The sequence below is a fragment of the Zootoca vivipara genome, chromosome 8 (assembly GCF_963506605.1).
Source record: "Zootoca vivipara chromosome 8, rZooViv1.1, whole genome shotgun sequence".
Taxonomy (NCBI): domain Eukaryota; kingdom Metazoa; phylum Chordata; class Lepidosauria; order Squamata; family Lacertidae; genus Zootoca; species Zootoca vivipara.
In genome coordinates, this window is record NC_083283.1 from 11,938,551 (window position 1) to 11,964,640 (window position 26,090).

A 26,090-nucleotide genomic window follows, 5' to 3' on the forward strand; every position below is an offset into this window, starting at 1 on the left:
TTGCCACACCCCCTTCCCTTATCTACCGCTCCCCCCCTTTTCCTCCCCAATGTCTCAACAATTGAAACTGATCTGTAAAAATGTTATGAGAGACATTGTACACGTCTTTGTAAACTGAGAAAACCGTTAATAAAAATATTAAAAAAATAAAAAAAATAAAGGTCTACTTGAAATAGATCGTCTCGAGGGTATGGTGCTTCCACCGCTTTCAGCACAGTATTTCTTGTTACATTTTCATCCTCCTGTTAAAAATATTTCAATAAACATTTTACCTTTAGATCTGTCTAACAATATATACTGTATAAACACTACTCATCCTTACAAGGTTATTCCAAACATAACCATGTTTTGTCCCCTTGTCTGTTTTCGTTAAATAGTCATTTAAACAATCCCATTGTTTTTTAATCCTATTTTTTGGTTTTTGTCGTATTATATCTGTGAGTTTCGCCAACTCCAGATATTCGCATAATTTGTTTACCCATTCCCCTTTTGTTGGTATAAGGGTACCTTTCCAATATTTAGCAAGTAACATTCTGGCGGCTGTCGTCGCATATAGAAATATATTGGTTCTGTCATATGGTATTTCACTACTTAGGATGCCCAGAAGATAGGATTCTGCTTTTTTAGAAAATGCTATTTTTATTAACTTTTGAATTTCGGTATGTATCATGTCCCAATATTTTTGCACTTCTGGGCATGTCCACCACATATGAAACAGGGAGCCGACCGCACTTTGGCACCTCCAACATTTGTTGCTCGTGTTCTTGTTCATTTTTGCAAGCCTGTCCGGTCCCAAGTACCATCTGTGGTGGAGTTTCATAAAGTTCTCTCTTAGAGAGTAACAAGATGTGAACTTTATACTATTTTTCCAAAACTTTCTCCAATCGTCTATGCCTATTTCGTATCCAATATCTTGTTCCCATTTGCACATATTTTTGTTTTTCACTTCATAATTTGTTTCTGATTCTTCTAAGAGTCTATACATTTTGGAAAGTAATTTTTCATTACTATTCAAAATTTCTTTTTCAAATCGTGTTGACTTATTTTCAAACCCCCTAGTACTTTTGTCCTTCAGAAGCATTCCTTTCCCACTTGCTTCATGTCGATTCGCAGGGCTGTCCGTGCTTCAGTCGCCAGCACCAAGAAGAGCGTTTCTGTTGACTTCAACATGCCCCAAAAAGGGTTTGGATCAGGAAAGACGTTGTTGGAGAGCATCTCCCATCAGCATCGGTCATCAGTCGTCAGGTCAGGGATGATGGGAGTTGTAGTTCCTAACCTACAGGTTAGGAACCATCCATGGTTAGGAACATGGGAAGATGCCTTCTAGTGAGTCAGCCTATTGGTCCACCTAGCTCAGTATAGTTCACACTGATTGGCTGCAGATCTCAGGGGTTTCAGACAGAAGTCTCTCCTGGCCCTACCAAGAGATGCTGTGGATTGAAACTGGGACAGTCTGCATGCAATGTGTATGTTCTACTGATAAACTATAGATCTTCCCAGAGGGGTCTATATTGAGGTGAAGAATTTTTTTTCTGCATTCTCATGGGGGAATTCCTGTGGAGGGGAGTCACATGTCAGTTCTGGGTTCTGCCAGAGGCAAACGTTGGTGGAGTGTGACTCTTCCCTACACGCTGGCCATGCAAAACCCAGAGCTTTCTACCGCCACCCCCTGCCCCTCTATCTTCTTTTCAGAGAAGAAAGAGGCATCATTGCAGTTCAATAACTCACTCCAGCTAAGCCACAAGGGCTCGAGGAAGGCATAGAGAAGATCCAACAAGAAGGTGATTGTTAGGGCTTCAAAGCATCCTTCGTTGTGACACCAGTTGATTGATAGGCGGGTGGCACTGCCCATCTGATAAATTTGACCCATGGGGGTAGATCTTTTCGACCAGATCCAGTTCCCCATATCCCTGCTGCAGATCAAGGGTAAAGAATCGTTTTCAGCCTGAGGGCCATATTCCTTTGCGAATTAAATGTCTAGCCTGCCACTGGAAGAACAACAAGGAGGGAGTCGGTCTAGCTTCTCTTGCGAAGGACTTCCACAGTCTGGAAGCAGCCACCAAGAAGGTCCTCTCCCACGTCCCCACCGAGTGTGTCCGTGATGAAGGAGGGACTGAGAGAAGATCTCAGAGCCCAGGGCAGGTTCACGTGGGAGAATACGGTCTTTCAGATAGTCTGGACAAAAGCCATATAGGGCTTAATAAGTCACAACCTATGTATATATTAGACAACAACAAGAAGAAGAATATTCGGAGAAATTTGCACTAAAATGCTGGAATTTTCACAAAGATATTTTGATATTTTAATTTTAGGTTATAGATCACTTTGAGATTTTTTTCTTAAAACTATAAAACAGTATAGGGACCCAGGTGGCGCTGTGGTTAAACCACTGATCTTGGTTTCTGGCTTGGTTTCTGATCAGAGGGCTTGCTGATCAGAAGGTCGGCGGTTCGAATCCCTGTGACGGGGTGAGCTCCCGTTGCTTGGTCCCAGCTCCTGCCAACCTAGCAGTTCGAAAGCACGTCAAAATGCAAGTAGATAAATAGGAACCGCTACAGCGGGAAGGTAAACAGCGTTTCCATGTGCTGCTCTGGTTTGCCAGAAGTGGCTTTGTCATGCTGGCCACATGACCAGGAAGCTATACGCCGGCTCCCTCGGCCAATAATTCGAGATGAACTAAAATATAAAACAGTATAGAAATAACATGGCTAATAATGATAATGATAATCATCATTGAAATATGAGAACCTGAATTTAAGGTTGGAAAAATGGGAAATTAAGAGTAACAAAATGAACAGATCGCCCATTCCTACTACAGATTGCCCCGTGTTAGATACCATAACAAATTAAAGTAATCAAACAAATAAAAACAAATGCACACACATACATATGTATAGTTTCTATATATGGCTGCCCATTTGTATCTTATGACACAGTACCGATGTGATTAGTTCAGAGATTATGTAGAAGCCAAATCTACATAAGCCCTGTAAATTTACAGGGCGGAGATGGACTTCAGCAGCATATGATTGAGAAGACACAGGAAACAATAGTAGCAAGATGAGAGTGTTAATATTTGCCAGGCAAGCAAATTCTGTGATTTTTGGGAGGTTGGTCAGGGACTGTTTAATCCCCGCAGTATCTGACTGGAAAGAATAAAGATGTGAAGAATAATCGCCACAGAAAAAAAGTGATGTATTATTTACAAGCACAGTGTGAGCTGTCAGGTCAGTTAAATCAATTATTCACCATTTGTTCAATTTAGGTTTGTATAAATCTTCATTTTCTCACTCGGCAGATTCCAAATTTACTACAAAGTTGTATGCCATGACCTTAATGAAAACAGACTGGGGAAGCTTATAACCACACACACACAAAAAAGAAAGAGAAAAGGGGGGGAATGGCTTCCACTTGCTAAATTTATAAGCAGTCATCTGAGAAACGATCAGAGCACTGCTTCATTTTATCTGGAGTGTGATTTTTACCCATAAATTGTAACTGATGTCTACATCACTTTACCTCTTGAGATGGAGGGCTCTGATTCATTTCCTTTTTCCCAGTATTTGCTGCTCAGAACCACTGACTTCCTCGAAAGCTTTCTTGTGCCTTTGTAGTTTGGATAATCTCCTTCTGGTACCCCCTGGTTGGGACTCCTGCTTATGGAACTGTAGGGGCTCTCAGGTGATGATGTGTTAAAAGAAGGTTTGGTTCATCTCAAAACTGAGGCTGGAAACGAACAGAGCCGTCTTTCCTATTGGGCTCACTGGCGCATTGCACCAGGGCGCTGGCCTCTCAAGGGCGCCCCAGTGAGCGGGGGAGCTGAGCGGCTTTGCCGGTGGCCTCCCCTTTCCATGCACACCCGCCAGCTGTGCCCTGTCAACCATATGACTGGCGGGCATGCAGCTTGCCTCCCAAGCCTCCATGGGAGGAGAGCGATACCTGCAGTGGCTTAGGATGGAAGCTGCGCCCCGCCAACTATATGGCTGGCGGGCGTGCAGCTTCCTTCCCAAGCCTCCGCGGGAGGAGAGCAACTCTGGGAAACGGGGTGGAGGGGTTGCCGGAGGGATCTTTGAACCACGGCACCGGATATATTTCCCCAGCACTTAGTGAAGACCTCCTTTCCCAGTCTGCATCTGTATTGGAATTGTTCTTTAGATGTTTTCCTCGTTTTATCCCTTGTTGTTTGCCACCTTGGGCTCCTTTGGGAGGAAGGGTGGGGTGTAAATGTAATAAATAAGGGGGGAGAGAGAGCTAATGTGTGAAGGATGGAGTGGAGCCCCATTTTCAGGCTCCACCCATTGCATCACACCAGCCGCAATGTCCAAGGGGAAGCCTGTTTGCATTCAACTCTGAGTGCAAAGGCATCACAGTTTTGTTAGTCTAACAGGTAAAGAGGGTTCTTGGGAGTTGAAATTCCCTGGACTCATCCTATTCTGCAACTATAGCACTCAAGCAGGTGGATGATGAGTGCCTATTCTAAAGGGAAAGCCTGCAAAATTGGAACCCATGGCACAGCGGGTGGCGCTGTGGTCTAAACCATTGAGCCACTTGGGCTTGCCGATCAGAAGGTCAGCAGTTTGAATCCCTGCAATGGGGTGAGCTCCTGTTGCTCTGTCCCAGCTCCTGCCAACCTAGCAGTTTGAAAGCACACCAGTGCAAGTAGATAAATAGGTACCGCTGTGGTGGGGAGGTAAACAGCATTTCTGTGCGCTCTGGTTTCCGTCACAGTGTTCCGTTGCACCAGAAGTGGTTTAGTCATTCTGGCCACATGACCCAGAAAGCTGTCTGTGGACAAGCACCGGTTCCCTCAGCCTGAAAGCAAGATGAGTACCGCAACCCCATAGTTGCCTTTGACTGGACGTAACCATCCAGGAGTCCTTTACCTTTACCTTTTACCTTATTCTAAAGGGAAAGCATGCAAAATTGGTACTCAGCTCCCCGCAAAGGGAAGGTTGGAAAGAGCCCTCCCATCAGATATCAAAAGGACTATTTGACTTCTAAAGATATCAGAAGGCAGCCCTATTCAGGGAAGTTTTAAATGTTTGATGTTTTATTGGGGGGGTTGTGGGTGGATGTTTTTAAATTTAAAAACATTTATTCAACAGTTACAATACAGTTACATTTTCAATCAATATATAATATTTTTTTGCGAGCTGCGCAGAGTGGCTGGGGCAACCCAGTCAAATGGGCGGCATATTATTATTATTATTATTATTATTATTATTATTATTATTATTATTATATTTCAGCTAGGCTGCCCATGTGTGCTAGTTTAGAGAGGGCTGTCCTCTATTTGAAGGGCTGTCAGAGAAGAGCCTTCTAATAGAAGGGATGTCCAGTAAATGTCTGCCTTAAAGACAGATACCGATAAGAAAGAAGACCTCCACGTTGAGTCCCAAAACTGGGACATGCGTCTTCCCAGCTGTGCTCCTGCATGAGTCACATGATCCATCCGAGATCATGGAGCCCAGAAAACCCCTTTTTTCTGGGCCATGCTCTCACATGACAGCAGGGTGCCCCCAAAACATGTGTTCTGGGGCACCGTGCGAGATTGCAACCCCCCTTTTTTGGAGCAAGCTATTAGCACGAGATGGCACGAGATCATGGTGCACAAAATGGCCAGCAGGCTCTTGCAGGGGAAAACAGGATGTTCCAGTTTTTCCAGGACACTTGAAGGGTATGGGAGATGAGGGAAGGACCTTGAAGTTGCAGCATTTGGCACCTGAACCGAAGTTTAAAAGCACATAGATCACCTGGTCACAGTCTCCCCCGCTGCACGAAAATGGATGTTCTCTCTGAACCAAGAAGTCCCAGAGTAGCCTTTTTTTTATGGGAGAGATTCTGAACATTTTACCGTGACATCTCAAACGCCAATCTGGGTTGAGTTCACACTTATTCGCTGAAGACGTGGATGCCATGAAATACCTAGCAAATAAAATATGAGTGAATGCTTAATAATAATAATAATTTATTTATATGCTGCCCATCTGACTGGGTTGCCCCAGCCACTCTGGGTGGCTCCCAACAAAAAAAAATATAGCATCTTCAACTTCCTGGAAAAAACTGCCATCTGTCTCCAGCCAGTTAGACTTTGATGCAGATGCTATTACATCAGTTATCAACATGTGTTTCCCTAATGACAGAACCTTGCAAAGATGCCTTAAAAGTCAACAAGAGGAATCCTTAATGGACTCTTGTCTTTTTGAAAGAAATGCTGTGGGGCATGGCTTAGCTTTGTCATCCCTTGCCAAGGGAAGAGGTGAAGACTACAATGCACATAACTTCCAAAACAAGCCATTCTAATTTTTTGGACCCTCACCCCCCCCTCCCAAAGAAACAGTAATGCGTCTTTCATGGGAAGACTCCTTCCAAGAAGCACTGCGAATGCCCACTGCTAATAAAACACCGTGGAAATGCTTCCGGCGAGAATGATCTCTGGCAAATCTCTAAAGCTGAAGTCAGGATTTCTGCAAACTCTTCTGCATGGTTCACTCAACACGCAGTAGATTAGAAGTAACTGAATCCGCATGAGTTTGTGTTGAATAAATAACGCGAAACACAACAGCTGGGGCTACTCGCTTCTCCGGCAGATGACAACCATTGTCAAACCCAAAGGGGACTTGTCAGTATTGCAATTACTTAACTGGGTCAGTGGTTAAATAGAGTGTGGTGGAGCTAGTCAAAAGAGTGTCCTCATTTTCTCTGCCTTGGTCTTGCCTTCCAGTGGCTTGATTGCTTAGACAAACAGCTTGAACTTTCCGTTCCACCCAAATCCTCCTTCAATAGATCTGAAATGAAATGTGCAATAATCAAAACGCGGCCAAATCGAAATATACATGCACCGCATTCCACGCCCGTTGGAGAATTTGATCGCTTATGGAGCTGGCTTTTCCAAGCGATTCTTGTTATTGGCTCTTCAGCAGGATAAACTAAAGGTAGCAGGAAATGCTGAAGGAATTGATGGGTCCACACAAAAAGCATGTGCGGTTTTCGGACAAAACTATGTAGTATGGGAGGAGCCCACGTGGTGATCGCCAAAGGGTGCTAGATTGCAGCTCCCATAATCCCTTGCCATTGGGCATAGAATCACAGAATCGCAGTTGGGAGAGACCTTAAGGGTGCTTTAGTCCAGGCATCCCCAAACTTCGGCCCTCCAGATGTTTTGGACTACAATTCCCATCACCCCTGATCACTGGTCCTCATGGGAGTTGTAGGCCAAAACATCTGGAGGGCCGCAGTTTGGGAATGCCTGCTCTAGTCCAACCCCCTGCAATGCAGGAATGTCAGCTAAAGCATCCATGACAGATGTCCACCCAACCTCTGCTTAAAAACCTCCAAGGAAGGAGAGTCCACAACCTCCCGAGGGAGACTGTTCTACTGTCGAACGGCTCTTATTGTCAGAAAGCAAGACAAGTCATACTGGCTGGGCTGATGAGATGTGGAGTCCAACAACATCTGGCTATCCTTGATGTAGTAGAATCAAAGGAAAGTAAAGTAAATTGAACAAAATTCCCCTTTGAGGGTCACCTTTAAGAACATATCCAGATCATAGTTCTTACTGATGAATGTTAAGAGGATAATGTTATGCATTACGGTCTCCCGAGACAGATGGATGCCAACCAACCTGCTGAACTCAGTGTTCTTGCTTTATTCATCTCCTCCTAAAATCCCTACGTCAAACATTATCTACTACTTGGTGCTTTTGTGAACTTCATTTCTCTTGAGTCAGTATGGTGTAGTGGTTAGAGTGTCAGAGCAGGATTGGGAAGATCCACATTCAGGTCCCCCCTCAACGGTGCAGCTGACTGGGTGGCCTTGGGCCAGTCACTGACTCTAGGTGTGACCTGCCTCGGAGGGTTGTTGTGAAGACAAAATGGAGAGGGAGAGAACCATGAAGGCCACCTAGAGCTCCTTGGAGGTAAGGTGGGATCTAAAAATAAATTAAGGAACAAAAACTGGTGACCCATCTGCCCTGTTTGGCAGCCCGCCCAGAGTTCTAGGAAACTTCCTCGTTTTGCTATCAACCAAGGACTGTAAAAACAGAGTGTTGTGTTAAGGATCTGTCATGTCACCCAATATAGACAGTGGACTGTGTTTGGCTTGCTGGGCCCCGTGGGTTCTATAGCCTGGATGTATATAAACATGCATTCTGTTTTCATTTACTGCTGAACACAAGGAGGATGAGCAATGCTACACTCCTCATTTTCTTTGTATTCCTCTGCAAGAAACGTGTCCAAGCATGTAGTCTTGGATGAGGAACCCGCACATGATGTTGTTGACTTGACATCCCTTTTCCCATAACTTGCACGCAACATGCCTCCTACCACAGGGCTTAGGTGGGAACCATTTCAAGCTCCCTTTGGAAACCGCAGTTGTTGGTTTATGCTTTGTTTCGTTTTGAAAGAAAGTTGCTGTGGGTTCTTAATTTCGATTTTTTATTATCCCTTAGGGATCACTTCCTACACTTCAAAACAAAACAAAACACAAAAGGAAATATTTGAGGATTACAGGCCAGGTTCACATGAGTTTGGTGAGTTGTCTCCCACTTCTACTGCCATGGTCGCCACAACTAGCACTTTTAATAGTGCTTAACGTCCACATGTTTCGCTAGGTTTCCTTTTTTTAAAATAATTTTTTTATTAGTTTTCTCATTAAAAGCATTAGTAAACAACAGAATTACAAACACAAACACAAAACATTCTTCATCTACATATTTTTACAAAATGAAACAAAAAAAGGGGGGAACACAAAAACACACACGACAACGAAAAATAAACAAAAAACAAATACCAAATGCCACATAAAAAGCAACACATAAGGTATTAAACAAAAACAAAGAAAATCTTTAAATGCTGACTTCCAATTTACCTCTCTGTAATTCATAAACTTTTAACCTTTTTATACCACACAATTCTTAATCTATTTGCATCATTATCTCTTCTTTAATTCATATTGGGTTCAGATGTATTCTGCCAGTTGACTTTTAGATGTCTAATTATTTGCTAAATAATCATCAAAAATCTTCCATTCCTTTTTTATTTTTTGTTTTGTCTGCCCTCTGATTGTTCCCGTAAATTTTGCTAGCTGTGCATATTCTTTCATTAACAATTGCCACTTGGATATGCTGGGTGTGTTACAACTTTTCCAGTTTCTCACTACTAAAACTCTTGCCGCTACTATTCCATACATCATCAACGTTCTATTGGCACTCTTGATATCCTCTGGAATTATGTTCAGAAGGAACACTTCTGGTTTCTTTTTAAATGTGGTTTTTGCCATTTTCTTAAGTTCCCTGTTTTGCTAGGTTTCCAGAAGCAGCTTCTACGTTGTGCGAAACACTACATAAAATGTGGAAATTGTCAGGTAAGGAAATTCCCAGAATTCCCTGGGACGAAGAACTGATTGTTAAACTGCTCTGGGAATTGTAGCTCTGTGAGGCGACTAGAGGTCTCCTCGCAACTCACAGCACCTTTCACAAACTACATCTCCCAGAATTATTTGGAGGAAAGCCATGAGTGTTCGAAGTGGCATCATAGTGCTTTAAATGTATATACTTGTGAATATGGCCTTTCTGAATGCAGCTTCTCTCTCATGGTAGCTCTCCTCCCAAACAGTGCCATGTGCTTCCATTGCACCCTAGGATAGGAAAGTGGTAACTAAAACAAGAAATAAGTCACGCACCTATGTCTGTTTCTTGAGCCGAACTATTTCAACGGCAGGGGCATTGCATTTCAAAGGTGTGCGGTGCCTCATTTTAGCCCTGTTCTTAGCGGCATCAGCAAGACATAAACGCCTGTCTCCTTTTTGTGTGCATCGTAAAGGACACTGCCCTGGAAGAGGAGACAGGGCCTGTGGGACAGGAAGCATGAAACAAAGGCAATGCTGCCTTTAAGAGCAATGGGATTTAAAGCACCTCGTAGGCAATAAGAGGAAGGAGGAGATCAAGGCAGGAAGAGGAACAGCAGGAGAAATGTTCCCGGAACGGCTGGGTGGGTCTCGGTGTTGCCATGGCTATCGTACATCTAAAATCTGATACGTGTGTCGTTTTTGTTTTGTAACATTTAACATTCATGATGAGGGAGAGAGGGCAATTATCTTTTCATTTCATTACTATTATTATGTTCAGGCTGTTGTGTGACAAATCGCATTTCCCTCCTCCTCCAGGCATGTCTGTACAGGGCTAGTGAATGTTCACATATTTTCACCAGCTGACTCCTCTCAGAGCGGCACCGTGGTTTGCAGACCTTTTCAGTTCAAAGGGCCAGCTCCACATTGAAATGTCTGGGTTCACCTGCTAGAGAACTATTGTACACTGGACTAGATTCTGGGGGTGGAGGAGGGTCAAAAACACACCCTCCCTTCACACAATTGCTTGTCCAGGTTTTCTGTGTCTCAGCTCCACCACCACCACCCCCTGTGAAGTGAGGGTAGACCCTCTGGTTATGTGTTGCAGGGGAAGATTGAAACAGTACCTCTTTCATGAATGAACTTCTCGTAATTCACTGCCAAGGAACCCCTATTCCCCAATCAACACCAGATTGAAACCCCCAGGCATACCAGATTATAAGGCAGGGGTGGGGAAGTAGATCATCTGACAGACTGGATCACTATTTCACCCACCCATCAGAGGCCACGTTTGACTGGTGGGCCATCAGTCAATCACCTGGTGTCACCAATGATGTCAAGGGATCTGTTTTGTTGTTGTTTTGCTTGCATGGACAATTGGCTGACAATCCTTTTGGCCCAGCTACATCTTCACCCACCCCTCCCCCACACACCTGGTGTCATATGAGAGCATGTGGCAGTGACCTGGCCGAAATGGCCTCTTGAGCCAGATGGACAGGCTTGGCTGACCAAACTAGCCCACAGGCTGAGATTCCCCACTGCTCTTATGGGTCTCAAACTTAGGTATTGGGAGGGGACGCCTTGCTCTCTCTGCCACAAAAGCAGCCGATATGCTGAGGGAGAGGCAGGCTTGATCTCTTTTGTTCTACAGTGCCACCAGGATGGATGGCCAGTAGTAGTACTGCAGCTTCCAATCAGGGCAGTCTCGAGCAGGTTGGCCGCCCTGGCGCTGAGGGGCGGAGATCGCTCCGGCGCCCCCGCCCTCACAGGGCGCAGCATGGTTTCCGCGCAGCTTTGCTGATCAGAAGGTCGGCGGTTCAAATCCCTGCAATCGGGTGAGCTCCCGTTGCTTGGTCCCAGCTCCTGCACACCTAGCAGTTCAAAAGCACATCAAAGTGCAAGTAGATAAATAGGGACCGCTCCGGCGGGAAGGTAAACGGCGTTTCCGTGCGCTGCTCTGGTTCGCCAGAAGCAGCTTTGTCATGCTGGCCACATGACCCGGAAGTTGTCTGTGGACAGACGCCGGCTCCCTCAGCCTATAGAGTGAGATGAGCGACGCAACCCCAGAGTCGGACATGACTGCACCTGATGGTCAGGGGCCCCTTTACCTTTAAAAGGTCTACACACGCAAACTGGTTCCCACTTGTCAGCTTTTTTTGTTTTATTTATATATAAAAAACAGCACAGATAAAATACAAAAAAAGCCGAAAACATATTTTACTCAAAAAGCTGAAAACATATTTTTGCATGCAGTCTCCCCTCCCCAACATGACTTTTTTTTTTGCAAACCACTACCCTGTATATAATGCATTTTATTCTATGTCGTTTTCAACGATCCTGTGCATTTTTATGCACAATTTCTCTTCACCTATGCAATTTTGCGTACATTTTTTTAATGGTGGGGTTGGAAAACTGCATGCTAAAAATTTGGAGAAGTGAGCATTTCAAAGGATAGGTGTGTTTCCATTCTGAGATTGTTTCAGGATGTGGGAACTGCGTAGCTTCACATTAAAATGTGAAGTGAACTGAACTTCTCCCCCTTCCCCATTGGGAGGCAATGTGATCTCTGGGTCATTTCCTCCCCAGATTCTTTGATATAAGAAGAAGAAAGTTGCAGCACCACTCTTTGTTTTTTTTTAAGGGGGGGGGCTCCGCATGGACCTTAAGCTGCACCCCACCAGCCTTGAGCCATTGCCCTGCAACTCTCCTTGCCCTCTTACTTCTACCTGCATCTCTCATCATTTCAATCCTTATTCTACTCCTGCATCTACTGCAATTATTAAGTTTGCTGATGACACCACCATAATGGGTTTAATTACAGGCGAAGATGAATCTGTGTACAGGGAGGAGGTTCGAAAGGTATCCACGTGGTGCTCAGAGAACAATCTGCACCCAAACATTGGCAAGACAAAGGAGATGGTGTTGGACTTTCGGAGGAAGAGAGGGGAGCCAGCCACGTTGTACATCAGAGGGTGTGTGTGTGTGTGTGTGTGTGGAGAGTGTCTCTTCCTTTAAATACCTGGGAGTTCATCTTAGTGAAGACCTAATGTGGAAGGTCAATACAGCCCAGGTGGTTAGGAAGGCCCAACAGAGACTAGTTTCCTTAGGGCAGGGGTTCCCAACAAAATTTTCTCGAGGACCCCTCATCGAGCCGCTATTGTGACAAGGACCCCCATTAATTCCTAATCCTAAATCTAATTCCTAATTCCTAATCTAATTTTTCCAGTAAGCTTAACACTGATCTTGGAAGGGTTAGGTTCAAGGGACGCCGGCGATTTAGGTTCAATGGACACTGACAAGATCGGTTCGAGAGTCACTGACTTACTTGCTTGAACATCAAATGCATTATCTTCCTCTTCATCTGTAGGCCTTTGTCGTTTTAATGAACCACTTTTTAACCAACGGTCCATTTTCAACTACGTGAACTGTAGCTTCCGCGAAAAACAACGCTTTGTTTAGAAACACGACTGTTTCGCAAAGAGGCAGTGCGCACCAGGGAGGAGGGAGGGGAATGGAGAAGACAGGGTACCTGCGCAGTAGCGCACAAATGAAGCCGACGCGTGCAAAGCATCTTGGGGAGGTGAGCGTTAGTAGAATGTGCGCGCTGCCTCTTTGCAAAACAGTAGTGTTTGTAAAGCGCCACCTAACGGCATACAGCAGAACTACTGCCTCTATCTAATTCTAGTTTTGCGCTAGACTCTGCTCATGCAGGAAGCGGCCAAAACAAAAAATCTGTTATCATACGAAATATATTTAATATATTTTTTATTCTAATAGCATCTTGCGGACCCCTCTGGCATAGCTCGCGGACCCCTGGGAGTCCGCGGACCACCTGTTGGGAACCACTGCCTTAGGGTATTGTGGAAGAACAAGGTTGGACAGCAACTGATGATTTCCTTCTATCGGTCCATGATAGAAAGTGGTCTCTCATACTGCATTATGGTGGGTACGCTGATTTGACAGCCATGGACAGAGAGTCCCTACGGAGGCACACGATATCGTGGGCTGGACCCTGAGTCCGCTAGATGTTATCGCGGGAGACCGTTGCCTCAGAAGAGTGAGGGACATTCTCAGGGATGACTCACACCCTGGCCAGCACCTTTTTAATCTCCTGCCCTCGGGCAGGAGATATAGAAGCATGATAAGCTGCACCAACAGGTTAAAGAACAGTTCCTACCCATGGCCCATGAATGGAAGACAGCAACATTGCAGCTGACGTTCGGGGTTGGTGGTCGTACGACAGCACACAGAGCGTAACAAGGACTGAGAGATTGTGGGGGGGGGGGGAGGACTCGTTTAATCTCACTGTAAACACACAGTGACAATAAAGCATTTCTATTTCTATTCTCTCTTTCGGTCAAAGATAATCTCCTGTCAAATCCATCTGACTGCTGGACACACGGCTTGTTCTCAGGTGGCCACGACAAGGTGAGAAAGCAATGCTTCTAAGAAGCCTCGCAAGCAATGCTGAGTTGACTTGGCAGAGGATCTCGGGTGCTCTTTCTGCAGTTGCCTAGCAACCCTGGGAGGGGTCTGATTTTTCCACTCTGCTCCAGCAGAATGTCTCTTTGGGAAATGAGGACAGGAGCACAGGAACCCACCTTATACAGAGTCAGACCACTGGGTCCCTCTAGCTCAATGTTCCCTGCCCTGATTGGCAAGTTCTGTCCAGCGTTTCAGGCAGGGGACATTCCTAACTGGAAATGCCGGGGACTGAACCTGGGACCAGGGCCGTCTTAAGTATATCTGGCGCCCAGGCGCCGTGGTGTGACGGATCCCTCTGGCGCCCCCCCTGCCCCATTTCCCAGCGCGGTGGGCAGGCGGGCGCCACCCAGCCTGGGACCTTCTTCATGTAAGGCACTGAGCTATAACTCTGGTGAAGTGAGCCTAGCTGATAGCCAAGAGGTAACCTCTCAGTGGCAGGGATGGCCTGAAATCCAACTGGACTGGGCATTTGAGTTCAATAGAGGTGATAGCAGGGCCGGCCTGACCCTATGGTGGGCTTAGGCAGCTGCCTCAGGCGGCAGAACTGCAAGAGGAGGCACCTCTGCAGGTGCCCTGCCTGCCCACACCACTTCCATCTGATGGAGAGGTGGCCGCTTCCATTGAGATCTCATGCACTCTGCGAGATCTTGCAGGAGCTCTATGAGATTGCAAGAGATCTTGTTGGAACCCACTGCCACCAGTTTACATGACCCAGCTAAAGGAGACAAGGGTGGGGGGAGAGGGCACCTTCCCATTTCGCTTCAGGCGGCAAAACGGGATGTGTCAGCCCTGGGCAATAGGACACTGTCCTCCAACACACCTGAGGGCAGCTGGCAAGTTTAGGGGGCGTGCGTGGTGCATACAACTGCCTTCTCCAACATAGGGGAAGAGTTGGGTGGGAAGCTCGTGAGAATAGCATAGCTGCCAAGTCTCAAGTATTCCCCGGGAAACCCCCGTTTTTCCAGCCGTTCCCAGCTGGAAAAATGGATCCCCCCCCCGGTTTACTTACAGGCCGGGGAGGCTCCTTCTGAGCATGTCTGGAGTCTCTGGACATGCGCAGAAGCGATTTCTGGCTTGGTGGCCATTTTGGAACTGGGCGGAGCATGTTCAGAAGTGACCTCCGGTGCTGCTCTGCCCAGTTCCAAAATGGCCACAGCGCGACTTCCGGTCTGCCAATCCCTTATTTTTCTGGCAGGTATGGAGAATAGTAGCACTGCTGCCTCTCAGTGCCTGCTGCCCGAAGCATATTGAGAAGGGTGAAATGCAGTGAGCCAATTCTGCCAGGGGGCTTTCCGTATAGAGGAGCTGTTGACATGCTGATTTTCAAGCATACAGTTCTTTTCAGGCTGGAAAGGAGCTTTGCAATGCACACCCCAGAAATAAGCAGATTGCCTGACCGCATACCTCTTCTAAACACTCTTATTCTTACTACAGGGCAATCCTGTGTAGGTCTATTGCGAAGTGCATACTGTTTAATTCGGCGGGGAACCTTCCAAGGTACGTTTCTAAAGGTTTGCAGCCTCAGTCAGAATTCCAAACCTCAGTACACACCAGCAGATTTGACGGGTCCAGAGAGTTACAAGCAGCTGTTTGTTCCACTGAAACAGCCAAATTCAGTATCCAGCTTCTAGTGAGAGAGGGGGCCTTGCTGGGAAGCAGGTTTTGGCCAATGCTTCTGTGACATGCTCTTGGAGTGATATCCCCTTTTCTCCTAGGAAGGCTTCTCTGCTTTTAACAGTTGCATGACAGGCATAGATTCAACAGGTGTAGCTTTCTCAGGCAGGCATAGTTCCTCCCACCTTTAAAGAGACAGTGATATGGGAAACTTGTTGAAATTATGCTTGCCTTAACCTTAAACAGTTTACACAAATTGTATTTGGGGCATCTGAATGCCTCAACCCAAATCCCAATGTTTTGTGAGGTAGTCAAATGTCCCAAAGGAATTCAGGAAAAAGACACACAAGTCCATTTTCAAATCATTTTTTGTTTGAAAACCCCATGGGACTTAAAAAGAAGAATAATCCAGTACTTTCCACTGGCCTGGATGAAAATGAAGCCCAGTGACAAATAGCAATAATAATAATTATTATTATTATTATTATTAGTAGTAGTAGTATTGGTAGTAGTAACTGAAAATTGTTCAAAGATATACAAACGTTCATACTCGATACAAAGCATCTTTTTTATAATGCACCAAAATAAAACAATTTTTTTTCCTAAAAATCAAACCTAAAAAGGAACGGATGAGGAGAGAAAGGAAAAGGGAAAAGAGGACAGATTTATATTTATATTTATTAGAATATATTTTCCCCATGATTTTCAGTAAGAAAACACTATATGGGCACTTAAATCTGCTTCCCTGAATCAGATTTGGTAGGACATAATTTTTTACTCCGTTGACTGGGAAGGCGGAGTGTACCCCAGACACAAGAAGCAGTTGTGATTTTTCTACAGATATATTTTGTGTCGCAGCTGCTTTCTGTGCACAGAAGGAAATTGTAAATACATAGCTTGCTGGTAAGAATGTTCAAGATTTCAGGTGGGGAACCCAACCCCAAGGGGTTGAATACGGCTCTCTTTCCAGGCTCCCTATCCGTTCCTTGGCCACACACCCTCCCCAGCCACACCCCTTCTCCCCAGGCCACACCTCCTTGCAGACCTTGCTTTGCACCTTCCTTAATTTTTTCTTACTTGGTTAGAATGTGGGTTGTTGTTTTTTAACTCAGATGATGCTCCTTGCTTGCCTAGATGGAGAACAGAGAGGGGTGTGAGAGTAAATTAGCATGTGTTGCTCCGCCCGTTTCTGCTCCTGGCCACACCCACCTCCATGGCATGTGGAAAGTTGCCTGGAGGGAAATGCAGTCCTTTGGTCTGAAAAAGGCTTGATTTGATTTAGCACTGTAGAATCATAGAATTGTAGAGTTGGAAGGGACCCCGAGGGTCATCTAGTCCAACCCCCTGCAATGCAGGAATATGCCATTGCCCCATACAGGGATCAAACCTGCAACCTTGGCATCATCAGCACCATGCTCTAACCAACTGAGCGATTGAGGTTGATTTGATTTCTTCTATTTCTTTGCCGCTTTTCTTTCAAATGAATCTCAAAGCAGCTTACAAACAATAAATAACAACAACATAACAGAACGTCGCACATGTCAGATTATGTGGCTGAAAGAGAGGCAGAGCTGGCCTAGGCTGTCCAGTTGGGATGCAATTGTTATTCAGGAAAAAAAGTGAGGTTTTCTTTCGGTCGTGGGGTGAGTACAGGAGGGAAGTTCTGACGCGCCAAAGCAGGGGAGTACATTTAATGGAAGGGGACTGGTTTATGAAGATCTGGGTGGGATTTGAATACAGTGGTACCTCTGGTTGCAAACGAGATCCGTTCCGGAGCTCCGGTCGCATCCCAAGGAATTTGCAACCGGAGATGCCGCTTCTGCGCATGGGTGCAGCGTGGTTTAGCGCTTCTGCGCATGTGCGCATGGGGCGAAACCCGGAAAAATACTTCCGGGTTTGCCACAAACGTATCCCGAAGGATACGTAACCGGAGGTGAACGCAACTAGAGGTACCACTGTATCGTCACCGTCATCATTTATGAATTTCTTCCCATAAAGCATCATGAAGCAATTTCACAGTACAATAAAACATATATAAAAACAACCACACATATATAAATAATTAAGAATAACTGCATATATACAAAATACTTTCAAATCCAATACGGATACCACCTGGTGAAACTCCACTTAGAAGATTTGGTGTTTTTTTATAAAAAAAAAAACACCAGAAGGACTTCAACAGACACAGAAAAGACAACAGAGATGGGATCTATCTGATTTATAACCAGCGGGGTGGCGGGGAGTTCCACAGGCAGCTGCTGCCTCACTAAAGGCCCAATTTCTAGATTGCATGGGATGCACCTTCTGATAAGATGATATCTGCAGGAAGTCCTTTACACAATGTGTAGTTCCTTACCCCTAAGGTAAAGGTTAAAGGGACCCCTGACCATTAGGTCCAGTCGTGACCAACTCTGGGGTTGCGCGGTCATCTCGCATTATTGGCCGAGGGAGCCGGCGTATAGCTTCCAGGTCATGTGGCCAGCATGGCAAAGCTGCTTCTGGCGAACCAGAGCAGCACATGGAAACGCCGTTTACCTTCCCGCTGTAGCGGTTCCTATTTATCTACTTGCATTTTGACGTGCTTTCGAACTGCTAGGTTGACAGGAGCTGGGACCAAGCAACGGGAGCTCACCCCGTCACAGGGATTCAAACCGCTGACCTTCTGATCAGCAAGCCCTAGGCTCAGTGGTTTAACCACAGCGCCACCTGGGTCCCTTCGTCCTTACCCCTACTTCTGCATAAATTTGAGAACGGGAAGTCCATCTGGGGTAGGATTGGGCACAGTTGCCCTGCCAGAAAATAGGTGGCAACACGGCATTCTTTCTGCTTGCCAAGTCTTCAAAACTATTCAGAATTTGCAACTATTAGCTGGCATCTTCCCTTTGGGCATCTGCAGAAGGGTAACCTCAGAGATGGCTTTGAGGAGCGAATCGGTCTTTGGTAGGATTGGAGTTTGGCAGGGATGGTGGGGGGTGGGGAGATGCTGTGAGGAGCTTCTCAGACAAAGTGGGCTGGAGATGGCATCTTGGGAATGGTAACACTGCCATCGTCTGGCTTTTAGGCAGAACAGCCCAGCAGAGGGAGAAAGCCATAACTGGGTGAAAGTTCATTGCAGGCATTAATAGCTTAGGGGCGAATGAATCCAGCCTGATGGAAAAAGCACAGGAGGGGGGAAATTGCTCCCGAACTATCAGGTGAGCTGAAGTGCATCTTACCTCACTTGAGTTGAAAAGAGGTTGTCAGCCTTGTGGGAAAGGCTAAGGAAGATGCACAAATTGACAGACAGGGGAAATGCTTCTAGATATCCATCGATGTCTAGAAGCAGGAATCTACATATCTACAGAGCGCAGTATCCAGGAGAATGGCGCGGAAATGCAAATTCGAGCTGAGTGTCCAATGGGTGCAAGTTAAAAATGGAGAATTCCTCTGTATGCATGAATTTTTGAACTTTGGCCTCCAGTTCTGTCAGGCAGTCCTGCCTTTCGGCGATCATGGCTTGAGTGGAAGAGAAGCTGGGGTGGGGGAAGCATCATAATGTGGTTCTCTCCAGATGTTGATAGGCTGTAGCTCCCATTATCCCCTGCCAGCATGACCAATAGTTAGAGATGATGGAAACTGTAGTCCAACAACATCTGGAGGGCTTCACATCGACTACTTCTGGTTTTGAGATTGTGTATCATGGTGATCACTTTGCCTACAAAGGTCCGTATAGTTAAAGCTATGGTTTTCCCAGTAGTGATGTATGGAAGTGAGAGCTGGACCATAAAGAAGGCTGATCACCGAAGAATTGATGCTTTTGAATTATGGTGCTGGAGAAGACTCTTGAGAGTCCCATGGACTGCAAGAAGATCAAACCTATCCCTACTGAAGGAAATCAGCCCTGAGTGCTCACTGGAAGGATAGATCGTGAAGCTGAGGCTCCAATACTTTGGCCACCTCATGAGGAGAGAAGGATCATTGGGAAAGACCCTGATGTTGGGAAAGATTGAGGGCACTGGGAGAAGGGGACGACAAAGGATGAGATGGTTGGACAGTGTTTTCGAAGCTACGAACATGAGTTTGACCAAACTGCGGGAGGCAGTGCAAGACAGGAGTGCCTGGTGTGCTATGGTCCATGGGGTCACGAAGAGTCAGACACGACTAAACGACTAAACAACAACATCATGGTGATGGTGATGAATGCACAACAGCAGTAGCATTTCTTGACAAAAAAATGTTTGAATTGTTTTTCAATTATTGCTTTCTCCCTAGGTTTCTGACTGTTTCTATTTTAGCTGCAATGTTATTCTTCTTCTACGGCGATCACTTGTAGCCGAGTAAGATTGTCTTCCATGAACACAGTCTTCTTTTTGTAATCATTCTTATTTCAAGAAGGATACTGACAAGCTGGAACGTGTGCAGAGGAGGGCAACCAAAATGGTCAAAGGCCTGGAAACGATGCCTTATGAGGAATGACTTAGGGAGCTGGGTATGTTTAGCCTGGAGAAGAGAAGGTTAAGTTGTGATATGATAGCCATGTTCAAATGTATTAAAGGATGCCATGTAGAGGAGGGAGAAAGGTTGTTTTCTGCTGCTCCAGAGAAGCGGACATGGAGCAATGGATTCAAACTACAAGAAAGAAGATTCCACCTAAACATTAAGAAGAACTTCCTGACAGTAAGAGCTGTTCGACAGTGGAATTTGCTGCCAAGGAGTGTGGTGGAGTCTCCTTCTTTGGAGGTCTTTAAGCAGAGGCTTGACAGCCATCTGTCAAGAATGCTTTGATGGTGTTTTCTGCTTGGAAGGGGGTTGGACTGGATGGCCCTCGTGGTCTCTTCCAACTCTATGATTCTATGATTTTTCAAATATAGACTTATAACAAAACCAAATACATTTCCATATACAGAGATTTCTCTGAATCTCATGACTCCCCCCCCCCCATTCCCTCAGTGGGTCCTAATGTCAACATTTTCAACTGCATATTGTATCGTAATCTATGTTTCATATCCGTATTATCCCTCGTATTTGTTGCACTGCAAGTGTTATAATAATCCTGCTAATGTTTTCATCTGCTTACAGTGGTCTCCTATATAAATTATAAATTTTTCCCATTCTTTCTTGAAGTTTTTGTCTTCTTGGTTCCTGAGCTTTCCGGCAAGCTTTTCCATTTCAGCGTAGTCCATCACCTTAGTTTTCCATTCCTCTTTGGCAGGGACTATAAACACAGTCTTAACAGTGAGTCCATAAGTGACTGTGGGGGCCAATTCTGGATCCACACATCCTTCCACAGTGGGGACATAGGTTTCCAGGTGGGAGTTGATCACAGGATGGGTTTTTGGAAGACACCTGTGCGTGAATTTGTTTATGTGTTGAGATCAGTGCACGCTGACCAATGCACAGTCTTTGCAATAGATTATTCCAGGGGTCCCCAGACTTACCCTGCTTTGGGCCGGTGCCCGCCGCGCCGATTGCGCGGCAAGCCGGAGGGCAGGGGAGTGCGCGCACAGCGGGGCGGAGGGTGGGGAGTGCGCGCCTGCACGCATGCACACAAACACTTACTGGAGCGGTGGCGCGTTTCCAGGTCGGAAAAATCGCCAAAAATCGTTTGTGCGCAGGCGTATGGGCCTCCCCCCGACCCAGAAGTGCACCGGAAATGACCTCTTCTGGGTCGGGAGAGGCCCATACGCATGCGCACAAACGATTTTCGGCGCTTTTTTCCTATCTGGGAGTGCGCCGCCGCGCTGCGCGCCGTAAGAGCAGGCGGTGGCAGCGGGCGGCGGGGGTCGTCGCGGGGCGGATTGGGAGGCCAATTGGGCCACATCTGGCCCGCGGGCCGTAGTTTGGGGACCTTGGATTATTCTGATGGCACGACAGGTAGATTCTTGTCTGCTGCAGCCTTCTTCCAGCTTCACAGCTGTTGTAACATACTTGCTATCTTCCGCCTGTTCTGCTGTTGAGGACTTCTTGGATCATTCTTTGTCTAGCTCAGGCAGCCCCAAACTTCGGCCCTCCAGATGTTTTGGACTACAATTCCCATCTTCCCCGACCACTGGTCCTGTTAGCTAGGGATCATGGGAGTTGTAGGCCAAAACATCTGGAGGGCCGCAGTTTGGGGGTGCCTGGTCTAGCTCCTCCCCTTTGACCTTACTGCCTTGGGAGTAAGGCCTACTTGGGAGACCCTACTGGGAGTACGAGACTCCCAACAGCTTTGCTCACAAGGAGCACAGGAATGTGCAAGTGAGAGCTGTAACGTAAGCCACCTCGAATCAGGGGGAAGGGCAAGATATAAATAAATAGGCAAGAGGCAAATTAATATAATAATAGGAATAAGTTTGGTCCAGCCTTAAATATTTATTATTTTCATTTCAGATTTATAAACTGTCTTAAATCTTATATGAGTGGTGCATTTAAATAAAATAAAGCAACATAATACAGATTTTTAAAACCCCCAGCAAGGATTTAAAACTGGAGAGACAAATTACAGTTGGAATGGCTTGAGAAAAGGGGGGGGAGTGTTCCAGGAAGGTGGAAAACATAAACAGTGTTGGGACTTGCTTCCCTTCCAAGAGAAAAGAATACCGGGAAACTGGTGCCCCGATGCTAGAAGCATGTGCTCTCAAGTCACAACACGATTTGCCACAGGCTGTGTGTTGCATGCAAAGTAGCTATATGAATCTTCTTCTTGTCCCCCCATGCTCCCTACCAAAATCTATGGATTTTTCCTAATATACATATGAATCTATGCAATCTTGCCTAACATACACATTTCACAAAGCAATTCCAACTAACACAATGCATTTGGGGTATGCTATTTCCTCTCAATATATGCACACATTTCCCCTGGCACAACAAAATTAGGAGAAGTGCAAATTTTGAAGGACTGCTGTGCTTCGCTTCACGTATTCACACTTTTGTGGTACAGTACCGAGGGCCTTCTGGCGGTTCCCTCGTTGCGAGAAGCCAAGTTGCAGGGGTCCAGGCAGAGGGCCTTCTCGGTGGTGGCGCCCGCCCTGTGGAACGCCCTCCCATTAGATGTCAAAGAGAAAAACAGCTACCAGATGTTTAGAAGACATCTGAAGGCAGCCCTGTTTAGGGAGGCCTTTAATGTTTAATAGATCATTTTATTTCATTTTCTGTTGGAAGCTGCCCAGAGTGGCTGGGGAAACCCAGCCAGATGGGTGGGGTATAAATAATAATTTATTATTATTATTATTGTTGTTGTTATTATTATTATTATTATTATTATTATTATTTTGGGAAGTGTGGATGAGTTCACACTTCAAGGGAAGTAATAGTACCACAGTTCAAGAAGGATACTGACAAGCTGGAACGTGTCCAGAAGAGGGCAACCAAAATGGTCAAAGGCCTGGAAACGATGCCTTATGAGGAACGGCTTAGGGAGCTGGGTATGTTTAGCCTGGAGAAGAGAAGGTTAAGGGGTGATATGATAGCCATGTTCAAATATATAAAAGGATGTCATATAGAGGAGGCAGAAAGGTTGTTTTCTGCTGCTCCAGAGAAGTGGACACGGAGCAATGGATTCAAACTACAAGAAAGAAGATTCCACCTAAACATTAGGAAGAACTTCCTGACAGTAAGAGCTGTTCGACAGTGGAGTCTCCTTCTTTGGCGGTCTTTAAGCAGAGGATTGACAACCATATGTCAGGAATGCTTTGATGGTGTTTCCTGCTTGGCAGGGGGTTGGACTGGATGACCCTTGTGGTCTCTTCCAACTCTATGATTCTATGAGTTAGGTCTGCCTTTCGGGGCCGGTGGATTTCTTCTTCATCCTTTCTCTTGACATCTATGCAAGGATGTTCTAGGAAAGACAGGCTGATCTTTGAGAATGCAAAGGAACGTGCATGCGTTGAACTCCGAGACCTTCCCTCTGCCTTACGGTGAATGATTCATGAGAGGCCTGGCTGAAGATGAGGACGGGTGTTAAATATTTGACTTCCTCCTCTTTATTCTTCCTGCTCATCTGCCCTGAGGGAGGCCAAGTTTATTCATTTGTTTGCTGCCACTGACAGGTTCTCAGGAGGCCTTAGATTTCGAAGTAATAGCAGGGGCCGGGTTCAGGTATGCCTGCGTGTTTATTGATCATCAAGGCACAGAAAGCTGTGAGGCAAACGTTTTGGCAGTTAAACACGACAGGAATTTTTCACCTGTCAGATTGCACTGACGTATGTCCCTGATCATGACTGGCAAGGTCAGTACCCATATTGATAGCAGTTACTTTCTTCAAAATAAATAACCGCAGCGGCATGCGGCAGGCCACAATGATCCCCCCAAGGGCAATTTTTCATGCTGAGCGGTGCTTACGGCGCTTGGAAGGAAGCAAGTTCAGCGGGAAGGCAGAAGAACATCCTTAGGTGATGGATGGGGAGAAACAGCAAGAAGACTTTATGGAGTAAATTGGGGAGTTTGACTGGCTTTTCCCAATCGATATGTGATTTGCCCACCTTCCTGGATTCCTTGGCTCACATTTCTCTGACCATACTGTTCCTTTGCTTTTCTGTTCTCTTTTCTAGACACCACACAGTCCCCTGCCCCTTGTATGAGATGCCACTCTCTCTCAGCCAAACTACCTTTTTTAGCTCTCTCACAGTTGCAGCATGTACGCAGGTGCTTCTCCCTCATTGGCTAGGAAGTTCATGAACGTTCTGTGACAACAGAGCAACTCAGCCAATGGCAGGGGAAAGGCATAGGAACAAAGATCGATATATTGGTGAAAATAACATACAAAGAATGAGCACTCACACTTTGCATTGTGGGTGCCCTTTGCGGGATCGCGCGTGGTGCTACAGTTCCCAGGGAGCTTACTGGCAAACAGGGGCTGGCTTGCCTCTCTGTTAATTTTTGGAGGTTCATGCCCAGTCTCAGTAATCAAGTTTCTTGCTGGGAGGTGGGGCCAGCCCCATTTATAAAGCGCTTTATATCATATAATATAAAGCGGATTGTGGTAGGGCTGTTAAGAAATTTAGCTTAGGGTTTGGTTTGTGTAAGGCCACAGCTCATGCTGAGTAATGGGGGGCGTGTGTATGCAAATTCCTTGGATCTGATTGGTTGTTGGGGCCCCTCTTAAAGCTGCGTCCACCATTTTCTGGTCACATTTTTGCCTGGCGTTTGAACCCCTCCCACCCGCCCTTTCTTTCTTGCAGGTTAGCACGACATTGCTATTGCCTTCGGGGCCGCCTGTATTCAGGGGTCAGTAGGAATTTTTCCAATTGGCTGATTGGCTGTGCCTCTTGGTTTTCGCCTACTGCGCTAGCAAATTGTCACAACTTGTTAGGTTGGCGGTTAGGCTTTTGGTTGGTTAATCGGTTGGTAGAGGGGGTGGCACACGGATGCCTACCCTCACCTCCGTTTGCTCCATATAGAAGTATTCCGTTAAAGGAATCTCGGGGCTTACACTCTTGTCCTTACCATCCCGCCATTGGCGGGAATGGTGGGCCCAATTTTAAGAGCAAGAGCCTTGAGGAACATTCTTGGTGAAGGTGAGGAGGGAATGACTGGGCGCAGCCACCTCCTCACTCCCAGGTATGTTTACTTGACTTCCATGCGGAAGTCGGAGCAGGAACTGTCCAAGCGGACAGTGGTGAGTCCTGTCCTATGGTGACAGCTGATGTGAGTCCTGCCACGTGGGCAGATGAGGTGAGTCCTGTCCAATGGTGACAGCTGATGTGAGTCCTGCCACGTGGGGCAGATGAGGTGAGTCCTGTCCTAAGGGGACAGCTGATTGAGTCCTGTCCTGGATGGACAGATGGGGATAGTCCTTCTTTAGGAAGGACGAGTGAATAACCAAAAGCCTAAGCCAACACTCGGATTAAAATTGTGTATTTAATAAAGTTGTGGCCCTAAATTATTTGCCAAAAACCAAACCATAATTCTGTTGTCAGTTGTGAGTTATTTAAGGTAATTTTCTGGGAAGCCTCGACACACAAATAGGGGGTGGAGCGGACAATAGCCAACTCTGGAGATTCACCTCCCTACCCTCCCTTTGTTTAATATTTCCTGTTCGCAGGTTAACTTTTTCTTCCTGTTTAGTGGGCTCTGCTATGGTCTTTGACTGGTTGCTGTTGAAGGACGGGGAAGAATTTTTCCTGCATTGGCAGGTTTTGTCTTCCCCGTAGCAATTCGTCACAACTTTGGCGGTTATGGCCTTGGGTGGAATCCTTTAGTCTTTTCTTCCCTATATGTGGTGGTGGCGGCGAAGTGGTGACTCACCCCCCTGTGGCGGCCATTCCAGGGTCCCCCTCTTAAAGGGGTTATATATATATGGGTGTCACTGGCCATACACTGAAAGGTCATCAGTGAACTACCCTGCGTGTGGGGATATGGGCTTGGCTGCCTGCTACACTTATGTCTCGCAGAGCACCCCCATATCTCATTTACCCTGATGAGCCCCAGTCCCGCCCCGCCCCCCGGGCTGGGGGGCTGGGAGGGATACACGCCCAAGGCCTAAGCTAAAGTTGTGGCCTAATTTTAATTCCATATAACGTTGTCAGAGTCTTCCTTCCTTCCTTATGATCCCTGGGCATACCTGCCAAGTTGCTGTTGGAGAAATAAGGGACCGGCCGGAAGTAGCAGAGCGGAAGTAGCACTGCTGCCATTTTGGAAATGGGCGGAGCATGCTCAGAAGTGACTTTTGATGCTGCTTTGCT

The 26,090-nt window shown here is 46.2% G+C and overlaps 2 long non-coding RNA genes across 2 annotated transcripts; one reads left to right on the plus strand and one right to left on the minus strand.

Moving 5' to 3' along the window:
- Nucleotides 1-245: 245 nt before the first annotated feature.
- Nucleotides 246-9,904, minus strand: LOC118090286 (uncharacterized). The gene is made up of 3 exons (XR_009557983.1): nucleotides 9,682-9,904; nucleotides 5,754-6,788; nucleotides 246-2,676 (listed from the first exon to the last, which is right to left on the minus strand). It is a non-coding gene; the product is annotated as an uncharacterized LOC118090286 (long non-coding RNA).
- A 2,267-nt stretch (nucleotides 9,905-12,171) lies between these two features.
- Nucleotides 12,172-15,328, plus strand: LOC132592584 (uncharacterized). The gene is made up of 3 exons (XR_009558091.1): nucleotides 12,172-12,317; nucleotides 13,709-13,773; nucleotides 15,265-15,328. It is a non-coding gene; the product is annotated as an uncharacterized LOC132592584 (long non-coding RNA).
- Nucleotides 15,329-26,090: the final 10,762 nt, after the last annotated feature.